The sequence below is a fragment of the Artibeus jamaicensis genome, unplaced genomic scaffold (genome assembly GCF_021234435.1).
Source record: "Artibeus jamaicensis isolate MK-2021 breed Jamaican fruit bat unplaced genomic scaffold, CSHL_Jam_final contig_463, whole genome shotgun sequence".
Classification (NCBI taxonomy): Eukaryota; Metazoa; Chordata; class Mammalia; order Chiroptera; family Phyllostomidae; genus Artibeus; species Artibeus jamaicensis.
This window is the reverse complement of record NW_026521841.1, coordinates 1,627,857-1,645,977: the sequence shown is the minus strand read 5'-3', so window position 1 is coordinate 1,645,977 and position 18,121 is coordinate 1,627,857. Positions and strand designations below refer to the sequence as shown.

Here is an 18,121-nt window from a genome sequence, read left to right as displayed (position 1 = left end):
GTGGCAGGTGGGGTGTGCGAGGGGGAGGGGCGGGGCATTTGCCTGCACCAAATGCCAGGTGCCTGCACCAGATGCCAGGTGCCTGCACAAAGGTCACATTGCGCCGAGTCCAGTGTCGGTGGGGCCCGTGCATCCCACCTTCCCGGCTCGCACCGCCGGTGCCTGACGCCCCCTGCCTCGGGGCCCGTGATCCCCACCCAGCTTCAGGCCCTGAGGGGGCGCCTGCCACTTCGCTGCCACAGCCAACGCGCGGCCCCCGGAGCCAAAGGGCCTCTTTAATTGTTTCCAGAACGGGTGGCATTTAGATCAATTAATATGCAAAGCAGGAGTAAATCGTCTCATTCGAGGGCCCCACGCGGGGCGGGAGCCGAGGCATTTGCTATGCAGCGAGGTCGCGGCCCCCGCCGCGTGTTTATCTGGGGAAATGGAAATCCGTTTGCACACAAAGCCACCCCGCGGCCGGTTGCGCCCTCCACTGCCCTGCCGGCGCCCTGCCGGCGCCCGTCCGGACCCGAAGCCCAGGCTGCGCAAACCCGCTCAGGAGGCCGGGTCGTCTCTGGCCCAGAGCAGAAGGCTGTGAACCTTGGGGCCATGCGCGAGCCCTCTCTGGGCAGCCATACTCAACTGGTACTAATAGAGTTCGTTATTGTCAGAGAATAAGATCCTTAAGTGCTACAGGTCGGAGCTTACATGCTCATGACCCATAATTATGCTATTGAGCCTTGAATAAGGCTAAAAGCCTCCCTTCCATTACTACACTTAATCTTGTCAAAATCACACTAAGAGGCAAGTCCAATAATTCCCATTGTACAGTATAAGAAACAGAAAGAGCAGAGAAGACATTCACACCAGGCCTGCCCCTGACCAAGCGTGTAACCACCGTGGAATAAAACCCAGGCTTTTGTTACTTAATTTGTTAGTTCTCTTCTCCAGGGGAAAATTGCCTCTATAGTATAGGCAAAGCTCTGTTAGCCTGGGTAGAGTTACAATACTTACTCATTCTTCCTGCATTCAAGAAACTTAATGTACTGCCTACTACATCAGCAGAGACAAGTTTAGACTTTGAACCACCACCTGCCAGGCCTTCTCAATCCACAGAGAGACAAAAGGAGAACCTGGGAGACCAGAGAGAAGAATACCTGTACTGCTCAAGACTCTGGGGGTTCCACAACGAAACAGGAGACGCCAGGCCTGGTGGGAGACATGTAGTAAGAGCACCCTGAGGGAAAAAGGAGTAGGATAAAAAGGTAGGGAGTGTCAGGCTGGCCTTTTTCAGGAGGTAACATGTACTCAGAGACCTGAAGGCAGTGAGAGAAGATTCCAAGCAGAGGTAGTAGCCTTGGGTCAGCAACACGAGGAGATGGGCAAGGCTGGTGTGTGGGAGCAAAGGGAGAATGAAGGGCACAGGCAGAGAGTGGTGAGGGTGGGTGGTGAGGTGCTGGGTCCCGGCCTGGCTGCCTACTGGAGCCTGGGGGCAGCCTGGGTATCATGGATTGTAAAGCTCCAGGAGATTCCAATGACAGCCAGAATCGTGGAGGCCTGGCAGGCTGTGGTTCAAAGTTTAAACTTGGCTCTGCAGAAGTTATTAAGCCTGAGGAGGGTTTTAAGCAAAGGGATGACATGACCTCACACAAAATGTTGTCAACAATTACTTGGATTGTGTGTGGAGACCAGTAGAGAGGCAAAGATACAACTTGGGACACCAGGTGGGGACCATGGCAATCCCTCAGCGACACCTCTGAGCGGTCTGACCCACCACTCTGACCCTGCGGTGAACGCCTCAGACATCTGGATTGGCCCAGAAAGATAAGAATAAAGGACGGCACTTAGGTTTCTAGCCTGAGCAGCTTGGTGAATGGAAGGACACTTGCTGAAAAGGGGAACCCTCTGTGAGGTCTGTGTACTTGTCCCTCCCTCTGGGGCAGCAGGTCTCAAAGGGGAAGGAAGGAAGATTTTCAAGCTGTAAGTGCTGCTGGACTCTGCTTCCCTCCATTCACACACACCATGTTCCTGTGCCTCCTGCTCTGCCCCTTAGCCAGGGCCGGAGCAGTTTGCCTTCTCTGGCATCAGACAAGCCAAGCACAGGGTTACCCCATGCCTTCTGCAAAGTCTCAGGCAACTTCCATTCCATGGTAGCCCGAGCCCAAATCCTACATGCCCAGTATGGAGAGACCATGGACAATGCTACTGCAGATAGTCTACCCTCTATATGCTGTGCTCATCAACTGTTTCCATTTTCAAAAATCTCATCTTTTTGCTTTCAAACAAGTTCCAAGCTCAAACAAGCTGTGAGATTTGACACTCTGATGACCTACTGGGAACCTTCGTGGAGCAGCAGGTTCTGTGCTCTGTCGAGGGACGTCCCCAAATGGGGCAACAAGTCCATATCTAAGGTATTTGCCCACTCTTTGAGAAACTTTGTGATGAGCTCTTCATTCCATGGTGACAGCATCCACAATGAAACTGCTTCATCACAACAAGAAGCAGCTCACCACCAGACAAACTCAAAGCCCTCAAGAAAAAAAAGTGATGACTTTTAAAAAAGATGTCATTTCTCCAGATGTCTATGGGCTCTTGTCACACATTAAGGTTTCCCAAGGTAACAGCATGGAATGTAAGAACCAGTATATAGCCTTCCTGAAATTCTACTACAGCTTCCTACTGACCAGAACCAACACAGGAACAAGTCCATGTTTTGCTCTCAAAAGATTTCTGAAATTAAATTTAAACTGATTTGTTAAGTAGCCCGCTCTTTAGAAAAAAAGTTGCTGAATTTTGTCCTGTATGCCTACAGGTATGCTGTGCACATTCACACCTGCTATGGGACATCTGGCCTACGTGTAAGGGAAGGCTGAAGCCAGCGCATGCTCTACCTCAAGCTGTACCCAGGCGCTAGGCCCACGCACCTGGAGGAAGGTGTGCCTTTTCACGATGTACTCAAAGGCACTGTGGGAGCTAAAGTGGTAGTGCACATATCAGGGGCTGCTGGTTGATCTGTTCCCGCCTTCCTTCTCAGTATTAGAAGTGTTACCTCGATCCAAGGTCACCTAGAACAAAGACAACATTGTCAAACCTCCCTTGCAACTCAGTATGGCCACGTGACTAGGTTCAAGCCAATAGAATGTAAACAGAAGTATTATGTGGTAGCTTCTGGGAATGTTCTTAAAAGGTTCTCCCCCCTCTTATGACTTCTACCCCCTCCTTTTCCACACAACATTTTGTCATAGAAATGTTCAGATAAACAGAGAAGTTGAAAGAATTATATTGTGAACACCCGTATACTCATCTCCTGGATTCTGTGATACTTGTTCTGTCATCTACCTATCTCTCCTTCTATCCATCTCTCTACTCGTCCATTAAAAATCCTATTTTTTATTTATTTTACTAGTAAGTTGTGAACACCAGTACGCTTCCCTCCAAATACATCAGTGTATGTTTGTTTACGATATTTTGATGTACAATTTACCTGTAATGAAATGAAAAACTTTAATTGTACACTTGGTCAGTCCTGATAAATACATCAAGATAAGGCTCATCGCTTCATAAAATTTCCCTCGTGCCTCTTCCCAGTCAATCCTTGACCTCCTGCCCATTGCTAATCAACCAATGTTCCGATTTTTTCCCACTATTATCTTTCCTGTTCTAGAATTTCATTTAAATAAATTATACAATATGTCTTCTTTTGTGTCTGATATGTTTTGATCATAATAACGTTTTTGAGGGTCATCTTTGGTGTTGCAGCTATCAGTTTCTTTTTGTTGGGGAGTACTAGTCCACTGCGAATATATTTACTCTCCTTTTGATGGGCCACTGGGCTGTTTCTGGTTTGGGGCCATCATGAATAAAGCTACCATGTACTGGGAAACAATTCCCCGAAGGTCTCTTGCATTTCTGTACATCTTGTGCGTGACGCCCCAACTGCTTTTTGTTGTGAATTATATTTTTAAGTATATTTCTAATCTGAATAGTCTTGGAGAATGATGTGTCCCATGGTGGAGTAAAGGGCATGTATGCTTATTTCTGACTATCAACAGTCCAGGTTCCTTTAGCTCAGGGATCCTCTCTTGTAATGCAACTCACTGTATTTGTAGCATCCATATGAGGCCTTCCACACTGTCCCCCTGGGACCTGGGGACTGGAGAAACTGACACAAATATGCCGATGCTCATGCTGCTTGCTGTGCTGTGAGTGAAAAAGTCCTTTGTCTTTGACCTGTGGTTGTCACATCTTCTGCCATCCTTTATAAAAACAGTGGCAGATTCACTTGTTACCTTCCGTGTTGGGTAAGACCTCAGAATCTTCATAGTTCTTGATTCTTGACACTGACATTCTCACATAAATATTCTTGTGAACATGTTCGCCTCCTTCCTCTTTGTCCTTCCATCCTGCTGCTTGGAGTACAGATTTGGTAGCTGGAGCTGTAATCATCATCTTGGCTCATGAGGACCAGGGCTTTTCTCCAGAGGTACCAATACAGTAGAGTGCAAGGATCCCGAGTCCCCGAGGCCTTTTCACATAAAATTGCCATAGTAGCCCTGGAATCTTACAGGGGAGAGAAATGCCTTACTTACAACATTGTTACTGTGGCATTTTCCAACCCCATCTAATGCAACCCACACCACAGCTCATCCCTCTGAGACATCTTCCACCACCACTCCCCCTTTCCCTGTTCACGAATATACCTTGTACTAACCTCATTGAATGGCTCTGTTCATGCCTCTAGTCCTTTCCACAGTAAGTGCTTCCTGCATCCAGTGCCTAGCACAGTGACTGACATCCAGTAGGTACTTAGACAATGGTAGTTGACAAGGTGAACAGATCTGTACAGGAGAGACTCAGGTTAGTAGAGATGGTAGAAAGACATATCCTCAATGTGACAGAGCAGGAAAAACATTAGATTGACAAGAAGGGAGTCCAAGCTCTAGCCCTGTGCTCGGTGACCTTGGGCATAGCTCCTACCTCTCTGGGCTCACTTCCCCAGGTATGCAATGTGGGCTTTTGCTTAGATGCTGAATGTCCAGAGGCTCCGCTGATTCTTCAGTCCTGGGCTAACCCTGAAATCTTGAGTGTTGCCCTACCAGCCATACTTCCCTGCATCTTCTCTTCTATTTCAGGCTGGACCAGAGGTGTCACTTGGTGGTGGAGGGAGAAACTACTCCTTGCTGGACCCAGAACTGCCCTCCACCACAAGGTCGGGGAAATGTGAGTGCCTAGGCAGCTTAGCAGCTGGCAGAGACTTACAGCTTTAGCAAGCTCAGCTGGCGGCATCAAGTTGCTGGGTGCCTGGTCACCACGTTAATCTGCTCTTGTTACCACTAACACCAATTTGTGAGTAGACGGCCAGGGTCAGTAAGGCCAGCTGCCTGACAACTGGAGGCAGTATGCAGTTTGATTTTTATGTCGTAAGGCTAGAATTAGAAATTAATTCACAGATTTCCGTTTCTGGAACTGCTTCAGATAAGTAGCTCCCAGGACCTAGCCCAACCAGCTTTCTTCCACCCTTTCAACACCCAGGAAGTAGGCAGGGGTCTGTTCTGGCTCCAGCTCTGCCACCACCATGCTAGGTCCCTCTCTGGGCTCCTCTGTCCCTCTCTGGGCTCAGCCTCTTCATCTGTACCCTAAAGTAGTTGCACTGGAGGTCCTGTTTATCTTCTCACACCCAACATTCTGTGACGCTGATTTGGCACTAGATACCAGGCATGTAGAGGAAGCCAGCGAGCCTCTCTGTCCACCTTCTGTCTCAGTGTCACTTGGACCACTTCTCCGCTGAGCCCCTGAAACCTTTGGTGAGTTTCAGTTCTCTGTTTCCAGAGAGATCAGGCAATAAAGTGAGCTGATCTGAAAGCTACAGTGCAGCTGTGTCACCTCCTGTTACACTTTCCAGTGGCTGAGAGGGATGTCCACAAACGGGATCTCAGCTACAGGGCCCTGCCTGTCCAGCCAGCTCTCCCCTCATCCTCCACCCTCTCTCCCATTGCTCACTGGGCTCCAGCCACAGCAACCTTCTTGCCAGTCTTCTCACGTGCCCCACTCCTTCCTGACAACAGCATCCTAGAACCTGCCATCTCCCCTGCCTGGTGGGAGCCTCCTCACTGCTCCCACTCCTTTCCTCCCACCAACCGACCCTCCTTTAGGTCTCTCCTCCAAGGTCATCCCAAGAAGCCTGTCCTGAGTTCCACGTGAGTTCCTCGGATACCCTCATCACAATGGAAACATCACCTTGGGGTCATTTGCCATTTAAGAGCCATCTCCTCACTTGGACTTAGTTCCCTAAGGCAGAAGTACATCAGTTTTAGTCACCAATTTTGTCAGAGCCAAGCTGTCCCCCATTATTTATTCTCATGTTCTTTCACAGTGACAGACCTTCTGGTTTTTAGCCTGATCTATGTACACCCAAAATAAAGACCACACCTGCCAGCCTCCTTTGTACCTATGTATAGCCATAAGCCCAAGTCCTGGCCAATGGGATGTGAGTGGGCAAGAGGAACACAACTCTAGGCTCTGCCTTTCCTTCTTCTTATGGTGGAATATAGGTGTGACCAGAACTTTACTTCATAAATGCCAAGCAAAAAAGAGGAAGGGTCTGACCAACAACACAGGCTGGGACTTTGACAAGAGAGAATGTCCTGGTCATGGTCCTCCAGAGAAACAGAACCAATAGGATAGATAGAGATTCCTATATTAGAGGAACTTTATAATAATAGAAATTGGCTCACATGATTATGGAGACTGAGAAGTCTCACAACCTGCTGTCTGCAAGCTAGAGGCCCAGGGAAGCTGGTGGTATGGTTATAGTCTAAGCCCAGAGGAATGAAAGCCAGGAGAGCCAAGGGTGTTAAGTCCCAACCAAACTCTGAGGTATCTAGAACCAGGAACGCTGATGTCTGAGGATGGCTGAAGATGGGTGTCCCAGCTCGAGCAAAGAGCAAATTCATCCTTCCTCTGCCCTTCTATTCTATCCCGACCCTCAGTGGATTTAATCATAACCACTTGCATTGTTGAGAGTGATCTACTTTACTCCACTGATTCCAATGCTTATCTCTTCCAGAAACACTCTCACAGACACATCAGAAGTATGTTTAGTCATCTGGGCATCCTTTAGCCCACTCAAGTTGACACATAAAGTTAGCCATGACAGAGACGTAATCCCCTGTCTTGTTTGAGCCACTGTCATTCTGGGTCTATGTCACAGTAACCCAAACCCCAAAACCATACCCCAAATCATGACCCAGTCTACTGCTGTCTATGGTAGGCATTTAGTAAATATTTACTGATCGAGAATGAATGAATGAGTGAGGAAAATATTGTAGACCTAATGGTTGTAAGGTGCAAGCCTATTCTGGATTTAAAGAGATTGTATGGGCTGACTTGGGACCTAATCAACATTATTTTCTTGAAGCAACATGGTTCAGGTCCTCCACAGGCTGGCCTGTGTGACGCAGACAGTGACAGGGCTCTTTGGCTTAGAAACAGGGTTGCTTGATCCTCCTGCACCAGACAGAGCCCTCAGATGCAAGGAGACTCATCTGATAGCTAGATGCTTCTCAGCAATATGGGGTGCCCCTTTTACCCAGGGTTCTGCCAATGGGAAGCCATTTCGATAATGGCTAGGACATGCCAAAGTCCTAAAAAGTGGAAGCCTGGCTAAAGTTTACCCAAAGTTGTTTGTAAGGTAGGTGACTTTTTTTTAGTGTATTCAAAGGCTTTGGCAACTGGTGATAGAAGATATATATAATATTTTGACAAACAGGGCTGTCAGGACAGACACTACACGAAAAGTAGTAGAACTTGAAAATGTCCAGGATATCTCCAAGATTCCTAATTGCTGATGCTGAGATATCACTCTTTGGGTTACAGTGACCATGTTGATTTTGAAATGCAAATAAGTATGGGAAGGGCATCCTGTGAGCCATTCTCAGTGATTTGTACCTGAGTGGGTGTGGCTTTATGAAAACTTGCAGGTCAGGTTGGAATGGAAGGAGGAGAGAAAGGATGGGGCTGGACAAAGCGATTAGGGAGGACAAAGCTGCAGGGAGCGCAGTGAAAGCTGATGGAAGAATGGGGCACCAACCCCTAGTGTCCCAAAGAGGCAGGCCTTTCATCCCACCAGGGACTTCAGACTCTGTCCCCTTTCGGAAGTACCAAGCCGGACAGTGGCTCTGAGTTCCCCTGGTCACTGCTCTCCTCAGTGGGAAGGGTTACCTGAGGCCACTGAGGTCAGCTCCTTGCCTCGAGGCAAAGATCTTTCTAGGCCATGCTGGACAGATATGAGTTGGCCTAAATCTAGGCTGCACGTGTTATTAATTAACTACAAAAGCCACAAGCTCAGGCAGATTCTGTGCCTTAGGTTCTCTTCATTCCTTCTAGACATGTTGTGCAGGTGGGCCCAGGCCTCAGAAACTGAGAGAACCGAAGTTCAGGCTTAGCAAAGAAATACATTAGCAGGTGATTATATGCTCTGTGAAAGTCTCCTGTACAAAGGGGTGTCCCAGGACACCGCTTTCAGCAGGCCCTGCCAGGGAGGCGCGGCTCCACCTGGACTCACTATTGTTCAGGGGGTCCTGGGGGCTGAGGGCTGAGCAGGAGAAAGCAACTGGTGAGAGGAAATAGAGGGAAGCTCCAGCCTGGTCCCACCTGTCCTCACTCTGGGGTAATAAGGCAAATCATTGCCCTGCTCTGAATGCCAGTGTCCTTCCTGAACAGGGTTTGCTCTCCATCCCCTCCCCCACCTCCCAATGCTCAGTGCAATCTCTCAGGGCTGCTTCTGAGCTGTGTGACCTTGCACAATTGACAGAGTCTCTCTGACCCATGTTTTTCAGCCATAGAAAGGGGAAAGTCATAACAGCTATTTCAGAGGCTTCTTGCTAGAATTAAATGGGCTAACAGTGACAGGCACCTGGAATGGAGAGGCTGACCCATTCAATGCAGTTAGTAGTCCTCTTGGTCACAAATCTGAGTTCTGTTCTCTTCCACCCAGCATAGCCATTGACTTCTTTTTTAAAAAATATTTTATTTCTTTTTTTTTATCTTTAGAGAGAGGAGAAGGGAAGGAGAAAGAGAGGGAGAGAAACATCAGTGTGTGGTTGCCTCTCACATGGCCCCCACTGGGGGCTGGGCAGACAACCCAGCATATGCCCCGACTGGGAATCGAACCGTGACCTTTCGGTTCGCAGCCTGTGTTCAATCCACTGAGCTACACCAGCCATCAACTTCTGAATCACATCATTTAGTCCCAGCAGTGTATTTCTGTTGCAGAGGGTCAGAGGCAGTCCCAGCACTCAGTCTTCCTGTAGCAAATCTTCCTCAGCCTCCAGTCAGTGCCTGAAAAATTCAGATCTCTCTCTTTCTCTCTTTCCCTCTTTCTCTCTCTCATACACACGAACTCACTCATACATACACAGACACACACCCTGCTTTTCCACCTCCCTAGACAAATCGGAACACTGGGCCACCCTAGGTGCCAGTTACAGCCAGGGGCCACCCAAATAGCTGTTGCTGAATAGTGGTTACTCCCTTTAAACAGGTGTGTGGTTCTTCCTGTCCCTGCAGAGCCCCTGCGCCCCTCTGTGGCTCTCATGCTCTGACTGCCCCTCTGGACCTCTGTGACCACACATAATCCTTGCTGCTCTGTGTCCGTTAAGCTCATCTCCCCCCTGCCCCCACCCCCGCCCACATTTTCTCTCTGCACCTGATTTCATGTACCAGCACAGTGTGGAGCTCAGAATTGAACACAGAAAATGCTCACTGACTGATTCTTTGCTCTTCCTCACAGCACCTCTGTGACCGACCACCCCATGGGGCTGGCACAGGCTTTGGGACAGCATCTTTGAGCCAGATGAAACTGGACCAATGCCCATTTAAGGAAGATCAGGACTCAATTTCTGTGCTCTCTGGGAGTGTGGGGTACACATGGAAGCTTCCCTGTCAAGAGAGACACAGGGCTGACACAGGGATGCACAGCCATGAGCCAAGCAGCCAGGGGCCTGCTTATTCTTCTCCACCACAGTAGTATTTGGGGGAGGCCTGGGGCTCTCTCTACCTCATCTCACCCATGTCAGAGACAGAGGAACAGGCCATCCCTTTATAGTGTTCCTCTGAGCATCTGCCCTCATCTTCATCTGTAGGACCAGAGCAATTGTCAGCATAGGGCTGCCTGCCAGGTTCCACTTCCTAGCCCCCTATTTGCTGGATGTGGCCACGTGCCTGAGTCCAAGGCAAAGGAATGTGAGCAGAAATAAGCTGCACTGCTTCCAGTCCCAGCCTCTGAACACTTCCCCTGCACACCTCTTTAAACTCTTTTTTTCTTCCCATTGACCAGGCTATTGATGCCCAGTGTAGCATTTGAGGCCTTGTGTTGAAAATCACAGAACTATAGTCAGCTCAAATCCTAAAAGGGCTCCATGTGGAGTGAAGCCCCTGCCAATCTAGGACCTCCACCCTAGACTTTTCGATGAGAGAGTGATATATTTCTCTCAGGTTTAAGCTGTAATATTTTGGGGTGCTACAGTGGTTCCGCTTCCCCTAATTAACACCATCTTTTAGAAGCAGACTCTTAGTCTTGAGATGTATGGATGCCCCGGGCTATCAAGAGTTTGGTTATACATGTAGACAGAGCACATGAATTGGGGGAAATCTTGGGCACACATAGGTGACATGTCTGCTGGTCAGTTACCATGCTGCTGCCAAGGAAAGCTCATCACCAGGCAGTGGGAGGCAGTCATGAGGGCTCCTCAGCCTAAGTGTGGCCCAGCTGTGACACCATGGTGGGGTCCTACTCTCCAACCCAGTAACACCCTCACTCTGGTACCACCACCTAACACCCATTAGGCAGTGCCTGGGGTCCTGGCCCTCTGGGTGCTGCAGCTTAGGTCCCTAACTAAGTACCCTGGTCAGTCTGCCCTGTCTCCCTCACACACAGAACCTGGACAACCCGGGTCACTCAAGTTTTCTGAGGTCCTCTGCCAATGACAGGTAGTGGTGACATTGGTTCCCAGAACTCAGAATGACCAGAACTCTGTAACTCTGAAAGCTTAATCTTTCAAAGCCATTGATGACACTATGATCTTCAAAAGCTGAGCTGCCTTTCTCTCCATCTTTCCTGACACGACCGTCCAACCCTGGGAGGCCTATACATGGACAACTATGGCTTGCATCATGGCTGAGGGTAAGGATCTCCAGAATGCATGTGGCAGTTCACCCCACTCTGGTAGCAGGGACAGGTGCAATCATTCCCATCTGATGACTCCTTGTGAGGGAAATGTGTCAGTGACAGAGCCTCACCACATGAAGGTGTCTAGATGTCTTCCCCTTGTCACAAGGGTGTCTGCAGCATCTTCAGTGATAGGCCTGGGCAGCTGGGATTGTGTCGGGTTAAATGCACATGGTCCCCAGGGCCAGCTCATTATGGCTGAAGGGCTTCCAATCAACACTCCACCTGTCAGTGTGGCTTTCCAGTTGCTTTCTATGCTCATTTTTAGTGTTTTCCCCCAAAATTAAGAGGACAAAAATTAAAGAGGACACTGACTTTACATGTCAGAGGCTTGGACCTGAGGGAACTTGTTGGGAGAACAGGCAAGTTCTTCTGGCCTCATGGCGCTTGAGCAGATCTATCTGTAGGGCTAGCTGTGACTCCAAAGCCAGCTGAGGAGGGTTCATGATGTATTATTTACAAGCCCAGCCCTTATTTGTGCCCTACCTGAGGTCTTTTTGCAGAATGGGCTGAGGACTGGGTGGGAAGAGCATGGGGTTTGGAACCCAAGACTTTTGGGTTCAGATCTTTCCCTCCATACTTAACAATGTCTCAGTTCACAAAAGACATCACTTCTCTCTGAAAGAGGGACTTCTGGCCAAGATGGAGGCATAGGTAGATACACTGTGCCTCCTTGCACAACCAAAAGAAGGACAACAACAAATTTAAAAACAAAAAACAAACAGAAACAACAGAAAATCAAACTGCGTGGAAGTCTGACAACCAAGTAGTTAAAGAAGAAACATTCATCCATACCTGTAGGAGAGGCGGTGGCTGGCAGACTTGGCAAGGAGACTGCTGGTAGGGCAGGCAGTCCCACATTTGCATGTGGATAAACCAGGAGAAACTACTGAGGAATGAGATGGACAACACAATTCAGGGTCCTGGTGTGGGAATACAAAGCGTCAAAACCTCTGACTAAAAAAATCTGTGAAAGTTCAGGTGGCAGGAGAAACTCCCAGCGTCACAGGAGAGTTCTTTGGAGAGATCCACAGAGTCCTTGAACATACACCGAACCACTGGCCTGGGAATCAGCGCCAGAAGGGCGAAATTTGCTTGTGGGTAGAAGAAGTGACTGAAAGCTGGCCAAGAGCTGCACAAGTGGCATTGTTCCTTCTTGGACCCCTCCCCCCACATACAGTGCCACAATGCAGTGTTGTGGGTTGCCCCACCCTGGCCAATACCTAAGGCTCCACCCCTTACTATCTAACAGGTGTGCTGAGACAGAGAAATATGGTCCAAATGAGAGAACAGATCAAAGCTCCCCCCGCAAAAAATACAACTAAGCAATGAAGAGATAGCCAACCTATCAGATGCAGAGTTCAAAACACTGGTGATCAAGATGCTCACAAAATTGGTTGAGTATGGTTGCAAAATAGAAGAAAGAGTGAAGGCTACAAAAAGTGAAATAAAGAAAAATGTACAGGAAACCAACAGTTAAGGGAAGAAAACAAGGACTCAAATAAATGGTTTGGGCCAGAAAGAAGAAATAAACATTCAGCTAGAACAGAATGAAAAAACAAGAATTCAAAAAAACCAGGAGAGGCTTAGGAACCTCCAGGACCACTTTAGTCATTCCAATATCCAAATTGTGAGGGTGCCAGAAGGAGAAGAGGAAGAGCAAGAAATTGAAACTTTATTTGAAAATATAATGAAGGAGAACTTCCCCAATCTGGCAAAGGAAATAGACTTCCAGGAAGTCCAGGAAGCTCACAGACTCCCAAAGAAGTTGGACCCAAGGGAGCACACACCAAGGCACATCATCATTACATTAGCCAAGATTAAAGAGAAGGAGAGAATCCTAGAAGCAGCAAGAGATAAGGGGACAGTCACCTATGAAGGAGTTCCCATCAGACTGTCAGCTGATTTCTCAAAACAGACCTTGCAGGCAACAAGGGGCTGACAAGAAATATTCCAAGTCATGAAAGGCAAGGATCTACATCCAAGATGACTTTATCCAGCAAAGCTACCATTTAGAATGGAAGGGCAGATAAAGTGCTTCCCATATAAGGTCAAGTTAAAAGAGTTTATCACCAAGCCCTTATTATATGAAATGTTAAAGGGACTTATCTAAGAAAAAGAAGATAAAAACTATGAACAGTAAAATGACAACAAACTCACAACTATCAATAACTGACCTAAAAAAAAAACAAAAACAAAAATGAACTAAGCAAACAACTAGAACAGGAAGAGAATCACAGGAATGGAGATCAAATGGAGGGTTATCAGTGGGGAAGGGGAAGTAGGGATGGGGGAAAATGTACAGGGAATAAGCAGCATAGATGATAGGTAGAAAATAGAGAGGTGGAGATTAAGAATAGTATAGAAAATGTAGAAGCCAAAGGACTTACATGTATGGCCCATGGACATGAACTAAGGTGGGGGGATGCGAGTGGAGGGGTGTGCAGGGTGGAGGGGAATAAATGGTAGATAAATAGGACAACTATAATAGTGTAATCAGTAAAATATGTTTTAAAAAACAAACAAAAAAGATATCACTTCTCTGGACCTCAATTTGCTCATCTGTAAAAGAAACAAGAAATACTCACAATGGACTTGTTGTGAGAATTAAAAACCACAAGTTTTTTAGTATCTATCACAGGCTGTAGGTGTGACTATTAAGAATAAGAAAGCTTGCTTTTCCAACCTGTTAACTGACTCACTGCTTGGTTATGGTGACTTCCTTTGTGGCATCTAGGCCAGCCCTCGCTCTTCCTTCTTACTTGATGCAAAGAGATGGCTCCTAACCTTTGCCCAAGCTCTTCCCACCCACAGGGAGCACTTTTAAGAAATACTTCTATGCCTGTGTGTGTACACATGTGTGCATATGTGTGCATGCTAAGGATAAGAAGAGGGCAATTTTGCCTTTGGTCTGCACATGTTCTGCCCTGGAGTGGGGAGTTCTGTGAATATGCTGGGGATGATCTTGGGCCATACTGTAAGAGCAGCTTCATCTGTGGTAGGATGGGTAAAGCAGAGTGGGGAGACAGGTGGGTCCAGGCAGGGGTGGAGGGCTTGTAGCTCCACTCCCATATTGGTGTGCACAGCTCCTCTTCCCCCAAGGAACATTTGTATTTTTACAGAATGTTCCAGCTAAAGGGACAGACAGCCACAGGAAGCACAAACTGAGCTTTGGGAGGTGGGAAAGTTTCCCTGACTTTCCAGATCTGTCTAGCCTCGAGCCCTGGCCTGTGCAGATATCTAGCTGTCTCTGAAGTACCGGCACACTCACCAACTGGGCTCAGTCACCTGCCTCCAGTCCTAAGGCCAGAGTCAAAAGCCTCTCCACTGGCTCTGCCAAGAGCAAAGGCCTCAGGGGGCCCTTGTCTCTGTTCTAAGAGGCCATTAGGGCTGGTGTTCCCTATGTGGGGGCAGAGGTTTTTGAGCTGTCTGCAGATAAGACCTACCCATGGGCTGTGCAGGTGAGTCCTCAGGCCCACTTACCTGTACATACTGAGCCTCAGCCATACTCGTGTTGCAGGTACTCAGACATGCCCAGAGCAGTCCTTGCCTGTGGGGAACATGTGGCCAGAGTTGGAGATGGGACATGAAGATGAAGAGTTATCCACATAGGAGGCTCGGAATCCTTAGGGACAAGTTCTGTGGATACCCCCAAGGAGGGAGAGGGCTGAGGGCTATGGGTGGAGAGGTCATTTGGGAAAGCTTCCTAAAAGAGGTTGGGAAGGGACCACAATTCTGAAAGGAACAGGCCGTCCTTTGTGACACATCTGCTGCTCTTATTTCACACTTTTTTAGAGTCCAGTCCTGAAATTGTCCACTCAAACACACACAAGGACCACATACCTGAGAGGGTAGTTCAGCCTATCCAGGGAGTGGCTACAGGAGCTGTTTTCCATGGAGTGGCATCATTGGCCACCAGACGGCATCTTGGGGGCCCAGCTACAGTTCTGGATGCCCCTGTGCCCCGGACTGCTACTGTGTCTCAGCTCCTTGCTCTTCCTTCTCTGCCACCCTCCACACCCTCTTCTCCCTGCCCTACAGGGTTGGGGCTGTCTGTCCATGGCTGACCCGTGGCCTCTGCTCCACAGCCTTTGTTCACTGCCTGCTGTCACTCGGCAAGTCTCTCTCTTGATCCCTCTCCGTGGGTTTTGCCTCCAAAAGCCCCAAGAGGGAGCATCGGCTTGGCTGGACAGACACTGGGCTCTGGGCCATGCTTTGATCGAGGCTACTGACAGCTGTCCCAGGTCAAGGCTCCAAGTCTGGTCTCCCCAGCTGTGATCAGAGCCATGGTTGCACAGAGGTGCCAGCGCCTCAGCAGGGCAGCACCAGCACAGGGAGAGTCCTGTGTGTGTATACAGTGGGTGGGGTGATATTCTCAGAATCCCACATATCCACAACCACCCCAGCGATCCCAGGCCCTGCCGTGCTCTCAGGGAATGCCACAGGCAAGCAGCCACAGAGACTGACCCGTCTGAACACTGCTCCTGGAATGCTTTGCACCAGAGCCTCCAAGAGACCCAGATGGCAACCACAAAGCTCTTGACAAGCTGTGAGCCTTGTACTCTGACACAAGCCAAGGAGCCAGGCACCATGAGCAGCTTGGCTTTCACCAAACTTCAGGACTTTGGGGACAAAAAAAATGTGTTCTTTTCTGCCCCACCAAACACTTGTCTCCTTTGATTCTGCCATTGTTCTTTCCAGGGAAATTTAATTTTAAAACAAAAAAACATGTTTTCTAACATTCATGTGCCAACAAATATTTGATTTGAAAGCAATTCTTTGCTCAATTTAAGCTTTGTTTTTAAAGGACAGGACAAAACATCATACCCATCTGTCCAGAGTGTGTGCTTGGGCCAAGCACAGCCCTGTGTTCCTTTGAGCTTAGAAATCTCGCCTGAGATGTCCAACTGAAACCTCATCGTGAGGGTCACATAGTTTCCAATTTGGAGGGTGAGGCAGGGCTGGGTGGCAGCAAGATTGTCCCTTTAAATAAGGAAGAACCAAAATACCCTGGACTGCGCATTATCAACCCCGGATGTGTCTCCACACACAAAGTCACTTGCAAAATAAAGACACTTTTGAGTTCTGGCCAAGGGCGATGTTGAAAACAATGGAGCTAATAAGTAACCAGTTGCTGGATAAAAATCAAACTGTTTTGTTTTGGGGGTTGTCTGCTTCCGAGAGCAGTTCTTCCACCATAGGGGAAGACCCCTCCATTGCACAGTCTCCTCTTCCACTGCAAAAACACTGTCCACACAGGCCTGGGGTCCAGGGCTGTCCTCCATGCCCCACGGGTGCACTTGGCACTACAGCATAAGCCAAATCACACCCCTAAACCATCCCTGAAAATGAAAAAAATGCCAGGTCCATCAGTGGCAAGAGACCTTGAGGGTAACTGGGTACTACTGGGCATCTGGACTTCTCTTAGATAACCCCTGTGTTGGGGCTGGGGAGGAGCAACATGAGGCCAGGATCCAGGTCACCTGGAGGCGCCAGCTCTTGGGGAAAATTTGAGGGTGGGATGTATGCTCAGCCACTCACAGGCTGAGTGAGGCTTTGACTTTTATTCTTTGACCCTTCTCTTGGGCACAAGTCCTGGCCTACAGTGTTTGGAAATGAGCCACATCCACTACAAGCTTTATCCTCCAGGGATGGATGTGCCCTGGTAGGCCCTGGGTGACAGAGCAGAGCCTGTTGGTGGTAAGGGGGAGGTCACCCACTCAGGTGTCTCCACACCCACAGGTGGGGGTGTAGATGGGGGAAGCCTAGCAGAGGGTGGTGGGGGCTGGTCAGCCAGAGCCCACAGCCACTGTCTAGGGCCTGCCAACTGTCACATCAGTGAGAGTCTGACCAGTAGACTTGGATCTTGTTACGGTGGCATCTTTACAGCAAACCTGTATTTTACAGCAATAACCAGCCTATGTTATAACTAGCATGACGGGTTTACCATCATCATCATCTTGTGTGGCATTCATTCCAATAAATGACCCTGATCCATTTTATTCTTTCATCCATCCATCCACTTAGTGATTCCTAAGCATTTTCTGTGCCAGTAACTGGGGAAAATGCAAAGGCAGGTAACCTGCAGTTTCCCATTTCAGAGCAGGAGTTTATGGCTGGCTGTGGGAAGACAGATGATGTTGCAATAAATTACCCCAGACCAGCAAAACGCCTGCAGCCAGCTGAGTAAGCCTAAATGTTTGTGTGTACATGTATGCTCATGTGCTCCTGGGTATGCACACACATGTGCAAGAGAGAGAGAAAGAGAAAGAGAACAGGCCTAATCTGTAGGGTTCTTGCTCTTGTGAACAAGGACTCATTTATCCATCAAAAACTTATTGAGCACCTGCTGTGTACCAGCTGACGAGAAGTGAATATGCCGAGAACCCAGCTTGAATGAGCCCCTGTCCAACGCCAAGAAGAGACCTCAGATGTTGGTTGCTCATTTCACTCCCTGAGGCAAGGACAAGATCAGTACAGATTCCATCATGCCCAGATCTAGTGAGAAGTCCCTGTGCCCAGCTACAGCTGCAGCATTTGTCCCTTCACTGAGGTTGGATCCAAGCTGAGCCACTGATGCTCTTCCCCAATCTCGTTGTGACCAACAGCTGGGATTGAGGCTGTATCTAAAGCCATTGCACACAAAAAATTATAACTAGTCTCCTCAAAAATGTTCTTAATCCCTCCTACCATTCAGTCATTGAGTATTTATTAAGCCCAGCACTGTATATGCATCATCTCATTAATTTTTCCAATAACTTTATTACAAAGGCATCATAACCCCATTTTATAGATGAGAAAACTGAGGCCCAGAGAAGTGGCATATATACATTTCAAACCTGTGTGGTAGATACTCGAAAGCCATGTGCAATTTTCATTTATTCAGCATCCAATTGCTATTGAATGCTGAAT

The 18,121-nt window shown here is 48.3% G+C and overlaps 1 long non-coding RNA gene across 1 annotated transcript; it reads right to left on the bottom strand.

Annotated features, from left to right (window-relative positions):
- Positions 1-9,056: 9,056 nt before the first annotated feature.
- On the bottom strand, positions 9,057-15,287 carry LOC128627617 (uncharacterized). The gene is made up of 3 exons (XR_008391860.1): positions 15,053-15,287; positions 14,693-14,759; positions 9,057-9,321 (listed from the first exon to the last, which is right to left on the bottom strand). It is a non-coding gene; the product is annotated as an uncharacterized LOC128627617 (long non-coding RNA).
- Positions 15,288-18,121: the final 2,834 nt, after the last annotated feature.